Source organism: Paroedura picta, chromosome 8, assembly GCF_049243985.1.
Source record: "Paroedura picta isolate Pp20150507F chromosome 8, Ppicta_v3.0, whole genome shotgun sequence".
Taxonomy (NCBI): domain Eukaryota; kingdom Metazoa; phylum Chordata; class Lepidosauria; order Squamata; family Gekkonidae; genus Paroedura; species Paroedura picta.
In genome coordinates, this window is record NC_135376.1 from 13,428,126 (window position 1) to 13,440,620 (window position 12,495).

General features: G+C 49.7%; 1 protein-coding gene across 1 annotated transcript in view; it reads right to left on the minus strand.

The window, feature by feature from the left end:
* FNDC3B (fibronectin type III domain containing 3B) overlaps positions 1 to 6,118 on the minus strand; it is a 311,990-nt gene extending 305,872 nt beyond the window's left edge. Inside the window, exon 1 of the mRNA XM_077348400.1 lies at positions 5,943 to 6,118. The gene's annotated coding sequence lies outside the window, so the exon portion shown is untranslated. The remainder of the gene's footprint in view (positions 1 to 5,942) is intronic.
* Between the last annotated feature and the right edge of the window lie 6,377 nt (positions 6,119 to 12,495).

Here is a 12,495-nt window from a genome sequence, read left to right on the forward strand (position 1 = left end):
AAAAGCGGACAAAATTGAGAGGGTGCAGAGGAGAGCAATGAGGATGATCCGGGGCCTGGGGACCAAGCCCTGTGAGGAAATGCTGAGGGACTGGGGAATGTTCGGCCTTAAGAAGAAGAGGTTGAGGGGAGACGTGATTGCTCTTAAGTATTTGAAAGGTTGTCACTTGGAGGAGGGCAGGGAGCAGTTCCTGTTGGCAGCAGAGGATAGGACCCACAGTAATGGTGTTTAAACTATGGCTACGTATCAGGAAAATTTTCACAGAATAATCCAGCAGTGGACTCAGCTGCCTAAGGAGGTGGTAAGCTCTCCCACACTGGCAGTCTTTAAGCAGCAGCTGGACAGATACTAGATGCTTTAGGATGATCCTGCATTGATAAATGGGTTGAACTAGGTGGCCTGTATGGCCCCTTCCAACTCTATGGTTCTATGACATCTTTGCAGCCCCTGATCACATCATATTAGACTTTTTATTGTAAGTAATAACAGGACACGTTTCTTTTACCCATTAGAGATGCACTCTGAAGTCACAATTAAGAGTCCATTTAAGAGCTACTTTAAGAGCTACTTTCATACTACAGAATGCATGCTTACATTGGTCACTATTTTGTACCAAAGAGAGACTTATCTGTCCAAAGATAAGACTAGAATAAGTTCAGAGGGTATATAAGGAGAGGGGTAGTGTGCATGCACCCAAAAGCTCTTGAATAAATCTTTGTTGGTCTTAAAGATAACATTGGACTCAAATTTTGCTGTGTTGCTTCAGATCAATACGGCTATCCACTTGAGCCTACCTGAACTGAAGACATTCTAGAAAATGCCCTTTATACCCCATTACCTACATCTCAGTAACAATAATGTGTTGCTAGGCAACCACCCAACCCGGAACAAGCTTTTTGATAGTCTGGACTGAAACATACAAAAACACCAACAGACTGTAACCCAATGCTTCACATGGCACCCCAGTAGTGTGTGGCTTCCCACATGATGCTCAAGATAACCATCCTGTTATTTGTTTACAGTCCAGCTTTCCTTCTGGGAGCTGGCGGATTCCCAATGACATAACAGTATAATTGGACAGCCTGAAGCAACAAATGCCAACTCCGCCCCCCCACAAAAAAAAATCAAGAAGAATTGGTTTTTATACCCCACTTTTCCACTACTCAAAGGAATCTCAAAGTGGCTTACCATCGCCTTCCCTTCCTCTCCCCACAACCAGAATCCTGTGAGGTAGGTGGGGCTGAGAGAGCCCCGACAGGACTGCTCGGTCAGAACAGCACAATCAGGACTCTGACTAGCCCAAGGTCACCTAGATGGCTGCATGTAGAGGAGAAGAGAGAAATCAAACCTGATTCCCCAGATTAGAAGCCGCTGCTCTTAACCAGTACACCACACTGGCTTACACACAAGGATACAGATTTTAAAATATGTACAACATGCCAGAAGTTACTTAGAAGCGGCTTCAACGCACCATGGGCAGAGATCCTCTGTATGAGTTGGCCCATATTGTCCCGGGCTCTCATTGTTTCTTCAATTAAAAAGCACACAGACATCCATCAAAATTTGGCAACTCCCTTTCCCTGACTCCCTTCCGCTATCTTCTTCATTGTCTGGTGTAGGAAGAACTGGGGAAAGGCCAAAGGCCAACAGCACAGGGGAGCAAGCCGGAGGCAGCTAGCTGTCTATGGACAAGCCTCACCTGGCCTGCTTATCTCCAAAGCTAAGTGCATCACAAGGGATGAGAAGAAAGGAATGCAGTCCTCTAATCAGCACAAAATATTTGGGAGACACTCCAATGTCAAGATAGAAAAACATGCATGTGACAGATAACTCCTGTGCAAAGATTAAGAGTGCAGGGCTCAGTGGCAGAGCACATACTTGAGAGGGAGCAAAATTAGTCTACATTTAAAAGATCCCTGGGTGCTGTGGGAGACACACTCCCCATCTCTAGAAACTGCTACATGCCAATTTGCTGCTCACAATCTACCTATATGAACCTGAAGAAGTGTGCATACACATGAAAGCTTTATACCTTGAATAAAACTTTTGTTAGCCTTAAAGATGCCACTAGACTAAAACTTGGTTCTAGAAAGTGCAGTGACTCAGATTACAAAACACCAAACTAGATGTATCAGTCCAACTTCATAATTTGCTTTGGTTTACAATGGCAAAGGACCCATTTAAGACAAGCAACGATATCTTGCATTTATGCAAAATAAACAAACAGCGGTTACATTTCCCAGCGGGGCAAGGAGAGAAGGGGATTTTCACCCATCCGGCCTTCTGCGGCAGCCCCAAACACCCCCCACCCTGACTTGACTAGTCCGATCCCATCAAATCTCAGAAGCTAAGCAAGATCAGATGTGGTTAGTGGTTGGAGGGAAGACAACTGAGGAATTCCAGGGCTGCTACAGAGAGGCAGGCAATAGCAAGCCACCTCTGAACATCTCTTGCTTCAAAAACCCTGCAGCAGCCTTTCTCAGCCTTTTTGACTGAAATATTTTTGCTGGTCTTGAGGTCCCAGGCAGTGATGTCAGCAGTTCCCAACCTCTTTCTGAACAAATAATTTAAGCAGCCATGTTGGGTGTGTAGAAATACATTCCAGGCACAAAAGTTGGCTGTTTCCCCAAAAGCATTAAGATCTGCAGAACGTCTATCGAGGGTCCTCGGCCCAAAGGAGGTGAGTTTGGAGGAGGAGGAGTTGGTTCTTATATGCTGCTTTTGTCTACCAGGAGTCTCAAAGTGGCTTACAGTCACCTTCCCTTTCCTCTCCCCACAACAGACACCCTGTGAGGGAGGTCAGGCTGAGAAAGCCCTGATATTACTGCTCAAGTCAGAACAACTTTATCAGTGCTGTGGCGAGCCCAAGGTCACTCAGCAGGAAATCAAACCCGGCTCTCCAGATTAGAAGTCTGCACTCCTAACCACTACGCCAAGCTGGTGTTTGACCCCAACCAGGGCCAGGGCCTTTTCAACCCTGGCCCCAGACTGGTGGAACATGCTCCTGAAGAAGATCAGGGGCCTGCGGGACCTCAGTCAGTTCCACAGGGCCTGCAAGATGGAGCTATTCCACCGGGCTTACAGTCAGGGCCCAAATTAACAGCCACCAATAAATGCTTGCCTCACTACCACTGGGAGAAATGGAAAATCTGCTCCTGATACCAATTCCCCATCTGGAAAATTACTTGGGGGCATGTGAAGAAATACACTTTTTAAGTTTGTATATGTTGTTTTATGAAATGTTGTTGTTACCTGCCCTCAGCAGCACTGGAATGGTGGGTCAAAAATAAAATAATATAATTTAACAGGGACTGCATGAGAACTTCTAACGTTCTCAGAATGCTTCCACCACACTGGCTGTTCACTGCAAAGACTCCTCACATTTAAGGGTGGGGGAGGAAACTCCATCCACTTGCTTTCTCCCCCACCCCACCGCAGCCCTCCAGATGTCCATGGACTACAATTCCCATGAGCCCCTGCCAGCATTTGCTTGCAGGGGCTCATGGGAATTGTAGTCTATGGATATCTGGAGGGCCGCAGTTTGACTACCCCTGTTTTTGAGCATCCAATTCAATGAAGAATCCTGGAGAACTCCAAAGATCACATGTTTGCATGCAGGCTATTTTGGGGTTGTGTGCGTGTGTGTTTGTGTGTAATGTATATAATGTTTTGGTTGGTTCTAATAAAGAGCACTGGACAAACTGCGTGTTTGGAATAACTCTCCGGAGCGATCCATCTTAATCCAGACCATGCCTCTCTCTGCAGCAGCGTGTGCGGTTTGGTGAAACGCATTCTTGACACTTGGGTAGACGCCCTCCACTTCCCTGCAAGAGCCCCCCACCCACACACACACACACCTCCCTCCCCTCCTTCCAACTGGGAAAATTCTCCACTGAGTCAGTGCCCTTAGATAACGGGAGGGGGGGGGCGGGAAGAGAAAGATTGCACAAAGCAATTAACATTCTGCCTTCAGGGGAAGGCGAACGCTTTTCTTTGGGACTCCCCCTTTGATAGCGACGGCGGCCACGCAGCAGCCGAGCCCCGAACCTTTGGAACTTTTCTGCTTTATAATAAGTGAAATGCTTTCATGGCGGGGGGCGGGAGAAATAAGCCCGGGCTGGGCGAGTGGGAGAGGAAAGTTCTGCTTCGGCCGCAGCGTTCCTTGCAAAGCCTCCCCCCCGGCCGAGCGCGTTCCGTTTCCTGGTCCTGTGCCATTTTGTTTCAAAGCCGGGAGGGAGGTGGAGAAACGCGAGGGTCTGGCAAGGCAAATGCAAAGTTTCCAGAATATTTCTTCTTTTTGTGCGCGTTAATTTCCCCTCCCAGGCCGGTGCCAGTGGCGTCAGCGGCGCAGGGAGGGGCCGCGCAGGCAGGCAGGCAGGCGAGCAAGCGCCTGCGCCTCGGTCTCCTTTCTCCAACGTGCCCCCTGGATCCAGACATTTTGGAAAGAGTTCGCAGGAGCCTCCAGCTATCTTTTTTCTCCCTTCCCTCTTTCCCCTGCGCGGCTGCGACGGGGCGGAGTTTCGCTGGCTGCCTTTGCACCTGAATGACATCCTTCCCAGCAGCCAACCAGCCAGCCAGCCAGCCAAAAAAAAAGGGGGCCAGACGGTACGTGCCGCCGGTGCCGGCCGCCGAAAGCCTCCAGGCAGCCGCCTTTCTTCCCTCCCCCCCGCCTTCCATTCGCTCATCTCAGCCCTATGCAACCCCCCCCCCCCACCGGGCCGGTTATACAACCCAGGAAAAGGGATCCCGCCGTTCCTGCCAGCCACCTCCCAAAATCCCATCCTCTCCCCTCGCCACCCACCCACCCAGGCCTTTTGCAAGCGACCTCGTCCTCGCCCGGATCGGACGCCGGAGTTGCGCTCTAGGCAGGGGATCGGGGCCTGAGCTGCGGGCGGGAGGGAAGGGGGGGCTCAACCGCGGGGCGGAAATGTCAAGGCAAGGCCAAGCCACGGGGGCAGCCAGGCCAGCCCCGAGGAGCCTGCGGGATTGCTAGGCACTGATGGTGTCTGGCTCCGCTCGCTCGCTCGCTCGCCTCCCCTCCCCTCCTCCCGCCCAGGGTTTGCCGACTTTGCGCTCCTCCGGCCGGCTCCCTTGCAGAGGCGCCTCGGGCACCACCGGCCAGCCCTTTTTCCGCCCGCCGACGGCTGCCCCCCAAGCAAAACCCGGGAGGCCTCGCAGCCAGCTCCCTTCGCCTCCCCACGAACACCGCCAGGAGGGATGGAACACTCTCCCGTTCCGGGTGGCAACCGCTCCCAGCGGGAGGCAGAGCGGCCCAAGCGGCGACTTGGAAAGTCCCTTTTCCCGAAAGGCTTCCCGAAGCGAGGGTCACAAAGCCTTGGGGGTCCCCCACCCACCCCACGTCTGCGAAAAGGGCTGCCAAGACGGGCAAGAGCCCGGGACCGTCCAGGAATGTCCGGGGGGGGGGAGAGAGGGGGGAGGAGTTGCGAATCAAGAGTCACAAAAAACTTTCGGGTCCGCTCTTCCCACTCCCCAACGCCCCCCCCCCCGCCAAACTGCGCCGCTTTCCCCATTCTCCCCCCCCCCCTCCCCAAATTTATCCTGCCCCATCGGACTAGCAGTACCGGGACTCGCATCCTGAAAACCCACATTCGCGGGGAGAGTTTCCACTATGGGGGGAAACAAAAGGAATCCGGATTGGGAGGGGAAACGTTTTAGACGAGAAGTCGGCGTGGAAAGAAAAAAAACGACAGCGGATTCCAGCGCCCGGGCAAATCTGGCCGCCCCGCTCCGGAGCCAACCGCGGCCGGCAGCCCTCCCGTCCTGGCGCGCCGGGCTTGCTCGGGGGATTCTGGAGGCAGCCCGAGAGAGAGAGATGATTTTTTGGGGGGGGGGGGCGGGGGGTGCTGCATGGCATTGGGTGCGCTGCGTCGCCCAGCCTCGGCATCTCCCGGGGCAGAATTGCGCCCGCAGAGGCGGCTTACCTTGTGCTGGAAACGGGGGCGGGTGCACGAGAGAGGGGCGCGCTCCGTGTGCCTCGCGGGCTCGGCCGGGTAAATCCCTGCCTGCGCTCAGCTCGCCGCGATCGCTACCAGAAGGCTTCGGAGGGGGATTCCGCCATGTCAATGATGCAGGGACCACATGGGGAAGATGGGACCAGCCCACAATACCGCGCAGTCTGGATTAGAAGCTACTGTGCAAAAGGGGGCGGGACGGAGCGGGCGGAGGAGCGGCGGGCGCAGGCCGAGAGCGACGGGCCCGAGGCGGAGGGGGCGCGCTTCGCAGACGGGCGGGCGCTGCCCACTCCCTTTCCCTTCCCCTCCTCTCCCTCCGCGAGGCCGCCGCGTTAAAGGAAAAGGCGATACAGCCGCGGGCCGGGAACGGCCCAGCTTTGCAGACGGCGGCGCGTCCCGAAAGCGCGTTGACGGGAAGGAAGGAGCTGGCTCCCGAGCGGCGGCGTGCTAAGAACCCGGCCTCTTGCATTGAAGGAGAAGGCCGTGGGATATAAAGGTGGCCACCCTTTGGAGTAACCGGGCCGCCGGGCGGTGCTCACTTCCCTGGGAGAAAACCAAGGAGACCAGATAGTCCCACTTTGGGAGGGACATCTGGGGGGCACCTGGCATATTGTACTTACGTTGCAAGTAATATATATATTATATGTGTATGTATGTATATGTATATGTGTTACTTTTGCATATGTATATATATTTTGCATATGTATATGTATATGTGTTACTTTTGCATATGTATATATGTTACATATACACATGTATATATGTATATATGTATATGTATGTACATATGTATATATGTTATTTTTGCGTTCTATGAAAAATTTTGTTGCTCCATATAGACCAAGTTTTAAATCAAGAACAACTCCCCTGTCAATGGTGTCCCACTTTACCAATGTTAAAATCTGGTCACCTTAGAGTAAACCCACCAGTTGGCTGGCTGGCTGGCCTTACTTGGGAAGAAGCAGGCGTCCAATCGGGTGACAGTCCCACGCGTCCTCCCCCCCCCCCCATCCAAACATTCTGTCTTACTTGCAAGGGGCACCGGCTCGCCAGATTGGAAGCTACCACTCTTAACCACTACACCACGCTGCCCCCGATACATTTGGGGATGAAATTGCAACTCCCCCATCCCATCTAAGTCACTTCCTTACAAACTGGGTGAGTAAGCCACAGTGTGGCACACAAAGTTCAGTGTTGGTAAGTGTGAAGTGATGTACAACAGGATAACTATCAAGGACCACTAGCCATGGTGACTGAGGGGAACCTCTGCATTCAGAGCCACTAAAACCAGGGGTGGTCAACCTGTGGTCCTCCAGATGTTCATGGACTACAATTCCCATGAGCCCCTGCCAGCATTTGCAAATAAATGCTGGCAAGGGCTCATGGGAATTGTAGTCCATGGACATCTGGAGGACCACAAGTTGACTACCCCTGCACTAAACCTCTGAATCCCAGAGGCACAGGAGGCAACATCAGGAGAAGGCCTTGGCCTCTACGCCATTTTGCTGACCCGCCAGCGGAACTTGTTGTCTGCCATATGATGAAGAAGAAGAAGAGTTGGTTCTTATATGCCGCTTTTCCCTACCCGAAGGAGGCTCAAAGCGGCTTACAGTTGCCTTCCCTTTCCTCTCCCCACAACAGACACCCTGTGGGGTGGGTGAGGCTGAGAGAGCCCTGATATCACTGCCCGGTCAGAACAGCTTTATCAGTGCCGTGGCGAGTGCAGAATCGAACCCGGCATGCCAGATTAGAAGTCCGCACTCCTAACCACTACACCAAACTGAGATGAGATACTGGATTGGAAGGACCATTGGTCTGATCCTGAAGGGCTCTTAGGTGCTCACCAATTCTCTGTGCTCCCGTATTCCATATTATTCCCCCTAAGTTCTCATAAGCCAGCTCAGTGAGAACAGGTGAGTTTTACCTGAGAACAAAAAGGATTGTCCTCCTGAATTAATTAGAGCAGAAGCAAGCCTTCTTTCATAGCATGGTAGTGAAAGCAAATGGGGCACATCTGGAATTCACTGATATGCAGTAAGTTAATAGGCTGGCATCTCGCCTCAATTATATCAGTAGATGAAATTAATTTCCCCCAAACAATTACTGCAGAGTACGAGGCTTTAATAATGTGTGCAGTCCAATCCTAGGCCAAAAAGTCATCTCCCGTATATCAATAGAATTTTCTCCCAAGTAAGGTATTCTGTTGCTTTCATGAGCTACTCGGTTTGCAATGCAAATTTCATGCATTTAATTTTTAAAAGAAAATGACTTGGTTTTTCAGAAACTAAAGTACCCCCTTACGTACAATTTTAAAGTAATAGAGATATTACAATAGAGATGCCTTGTTATAGGCATCATATAATTCGGGGGAGGAGGCACTCAGCACATGCCTAGAATCACTGTCACCACATTCCAGCAGTGCCTTGGCACTCAGAACTCTCGCCAGGTCTTATAATGGCTGGAAACAAGATAATATGAAACAGCTGTTAGGCTGGTTTAAAAACCAGCCACCAAGCACTTGCCCCTTTGCATGTAAAGAGGATGGAATGCTCCAAGCTCAAGCATCCTTTGGGTTCTCTCCGGCCACCATGCAGATGTAAACACACATATTTGAGGGCTGCTATTTGCAAGGAGAATAGGATAGTAAATGCATTCTGGACCAGTTTTTGAAGACTGTATGCTCAACTTAAGAAGCATGATCTCAAGGAGATCTTTAAGGTAAAGGTATCCCCTGTGCAAGCACCGGGTCATATCTGACCTTTGGGGTGACGCCCTCCAGCGTTTTCATGGCAGATTCAATACAGGGTGGTATTGCCAGTGCCTTCCCCAGGCATTACCATTTACCCCCCAGCAACTAAGCAAACAATGCAAAATCACAAAACAAAATCAGAGTCCAGTGGCACCCTTAAGACCAACAAAGATTTATTCAAGGTGAGAGCTTACGAGTGCAAGCACTCTTTGTCAGACTATGCAAAATCAGTGTGGTGGAGGTAGAGTTGCCAACAGCCTGGAGAAGAAAAAAAATATGTCCTGTCTCTTTAACAGACATTGAATGGGATGTTATTTACATCCCTAATTCTAGAAAAGTAGCTGCAGTAATCAATTGCAGCAAAATAAAACAGAAGTCCAGTGGCAATAACGGTAGGAGACTTTGAGAGTAGAGTTTGCTGTTTCAGGGGCTATGATAGCCCAGGCTAGCTCTATCGTGTCAGATCTTGGAAGTTAAGCAAGACTTTCCCATCTGAATTCAGATGGTTACCCTGTTTCCCCAGTGCTTTTTGAATGGTGCAGTTTTTAAATGTCAGGTTTGTTTTCAATAATTCTTTGATATAGGGACTGACTTTGCCCTTAAAAAGCTTCAGCTGTCTATTTACACACATGTTAAAAGGACAGGATATCTTTGCCCAGGTCAGGTGGCAACAATAGGAATGGGGAAGGCTAGTACAAGTTTTATTGTGACCTGGATGACCCACAGAAGCCTGTTCTCATCTGATCTCAGAAGCTAAGTAGGGAATGGCCCTAGCTTAGTCTATCAAGGATGTATCATAGGGGCAGGCAATGGCAAACCATCTTTGAATGTCTCCTGCCTTTAAAACCTCACAGGGTCCCCATAATCCAGCTGAGACTTGACAGAATATTCTACCACCAGAGAGCCTCTTGTGGTGCAGAGTGGTAAAGCAGCGGACATGCTGTCTGAAGCTCTGCCCATGAGGCTGGGAGTTCAATCTCAGCAGCCGACTCAAGGTTGACTCAGCCTTCCATCCTTCCGAGGTTGGTAAAATGAGTACCCAGCTTGCTGGGGGGTTAAAACGGTAATGATTGGGGAAGGCACTGGCAAACCACCCCTTATTGAGTCTGCCATGAAAACGCTAGAGTGCGTCACCCCAAGGTGCTCGCACAGGGGATACCTTTACCTTTACCTCTACCACCAGTAGATGTTTTATAGTACAGTCGTAGCCATTAGAACATAAGAAAACCCCTGCTGCATCAGATCAGTGGTCTGTATTGTTCAGCAGTCTATCTCACACAGTGGCCATCCAGGATAGATTCAAGTGGGTAGCCATGTTGGTCTGAAGTATCACAACAAAATCAGAGCCCAGTGGCACCTTTAAGACCAACAAAGATTTATTCTGCAGACTATGAGTGCTTGCCCTCAAAGCTCCCACCTTGAATAAATCTGTGTTGGTTTTAAAGGTACCACTGGACTCTGATTCTGTTTTGTTGTGCTGCTTCAGACCAACATGGCTACCCACTTGAATCTATCAGTATTTTCCTACTTGGTCATAAGATGGAAAGCAATCATGCCTGCCAACAGAATGACCAAGGGACCAAGCCCTATGAAGATAGGTTGAGGGACTTGGGAATGTTCAGCCTGGAGAAAAGGAGGTTGAGAGGGGACATGATAGCCCTCTTTAAGTATTTGAAAGGTTGTCACTTGGAGGAGGGCAGGATGCTGTTCCGGTTGGCTGCAGAGGAGAGGACACGCAGTAAGGGTTTAAACTTCAAGTACAACGATATAGGCTAGATATCAGGGGGGAAATTTTTCACAGAGTAGTTCAGCAGTGGAATAGACTGCCTAAGGAGGTGGTGAGCTCCCCCTCACTGGCAGTCTTCAAGCAAAGGCTGGATACACACTTTTCTTGGATGCTTTGGGCTGATCCTGCGTTGAGCAGGGGGTTGGACTAGATGGCCTGTATGGCCCCTTCCAACTCTGTGATTCTATGACCCATCTGTATAGAAAGATTCATAAACATCCTTTCCTTCTAACAGAGCAGCAGGGGGAGGTGACTGATTTAGTGATTAAGGGATTGATGGGTCATTTAAATATTTCATACTAGCACTGGAAAGGAATCCCCAGCCATTATAGATGTAGGAGGCCTCGACAGAATGGCTGAAAGGTTCTTTGTCCAGCCACTTTTCAGTTCTATGAGCCAACAAACCACTTTCTTTATCTCTCTAAAATATTTCCGTGCTGACTTTCTACCCAAATCGGGGCCACAAGGCGGCAAACATCAAACTATTTCAACATTAAAACAGTGTTTAAAGTAACTGTCAAAGAATTCAGTAAAAGCATCTAAAGACACAAACATAGTGCTAAAACCATGAAGGAGGGCTATGACAGTCCCCTGCACACTTTCCCACTCTGAAAGTAAATGTTTCCCTCCACAGCTGCTGTTTGGAACGCCTGGTGAAAAGAGCTCCCAGAAGAGATATGGACCCTGATTTAGGATACAGAATCTCTCTGTGTGCTGTATGGTTTAAAAGTTTTAAAAATAAAACTAATAATAATATTGTTATTAGCCCTCCTAGGCACCCTGAAGTAAGGGGAGCAGAGAGCTGGCATACCCGTCACCTGGCGTCATTCATTTTATTTACTAAAATACTGATACCCCACCCTTCTGTGTGTCAGAGTGCACAATACGGTTAATTAAAACTGGATTAAAACTGACCTTAATGGGTCATGGACATTTTCTGTGGGCCTTTGTGCAATGTTCACTAGTCTTCCCAAGACTATTAGCAAGGTTCCCCACTTCTAACATTTCACAAAATGTGCAAAACATAATTGTTCAGTGGGACCTTTTTCAAGGCTGCCATGTGTCCACTAGCAGCAGGGGATCTCCCACCGCCAGAGGTGCTTCTCTGTTGCTGCTCAGCTGGCCAGCAAGGGGAAAATGGGGGAACTGGGGAATGTCCGTAGCATCCTGACATGCTGATGTCACTCCTCGTGTGCCAGAAATAACATTACTGCATCACTGCAGCATCTGGGCAAAACTCTACGGTGTCACGTTATGCTCAAACCACACGTTGTCTTCCACTTCAAAAGAAAAGCAAGTGTCAAGAAAGACCTTCTGTTTGGAGTTGAAGCAGAACATTCCATACGAGATGGGACAATGCTCTAAAGGTAAAGGTAAAGGTAAAGGTATCCCCTGTGCAAGCACCGAGTCATGTCTGACCCTTGGGGTGACGCCCTCTAGCGTTTTCATGGCAGACTCAATATGGGGTGGTTTGCCAGTGCCTTCCCCAGTCATTACCGTTTTACCCCCCAGCAGCAAGCTGGGTACTCATGGTATAAAGATGGTATAAAGCAGGGGTAGTCAAACCTGTGGTCCTCCAGATGTCCATGGACTTCAATTCCCATGATCCCCTGCCAGCATTTGCAAATGCTGGCAGGGGCTCATGGGAATTGTAGTCCATGGACATCTGGAGGACCACAGGTTGACTACCCCTGGAAATATGGTCACTAGACATCAATATCTGTGCTTTCCAGGCCTATGTTCTTTCCATTGAGCCAGGGTTATCAGCAAGGGAAACGGCTTTTGTGATATCAGATTAACAGTTCTTGGGTCGCACACACGGACAGACTAACAAGATGAGGAACAGCTTAAAACAAGTTTAAGTAATAAACAGCTACTAGGAGCACAATCCTAAAAACAGTTTCCTGGAGGAATTCTTGAGTAGGGTTCTGAATAAGCAAAGGCATGGACAGCAATTTCTGGATCTAGACTACAGGAGAGTCATGTGA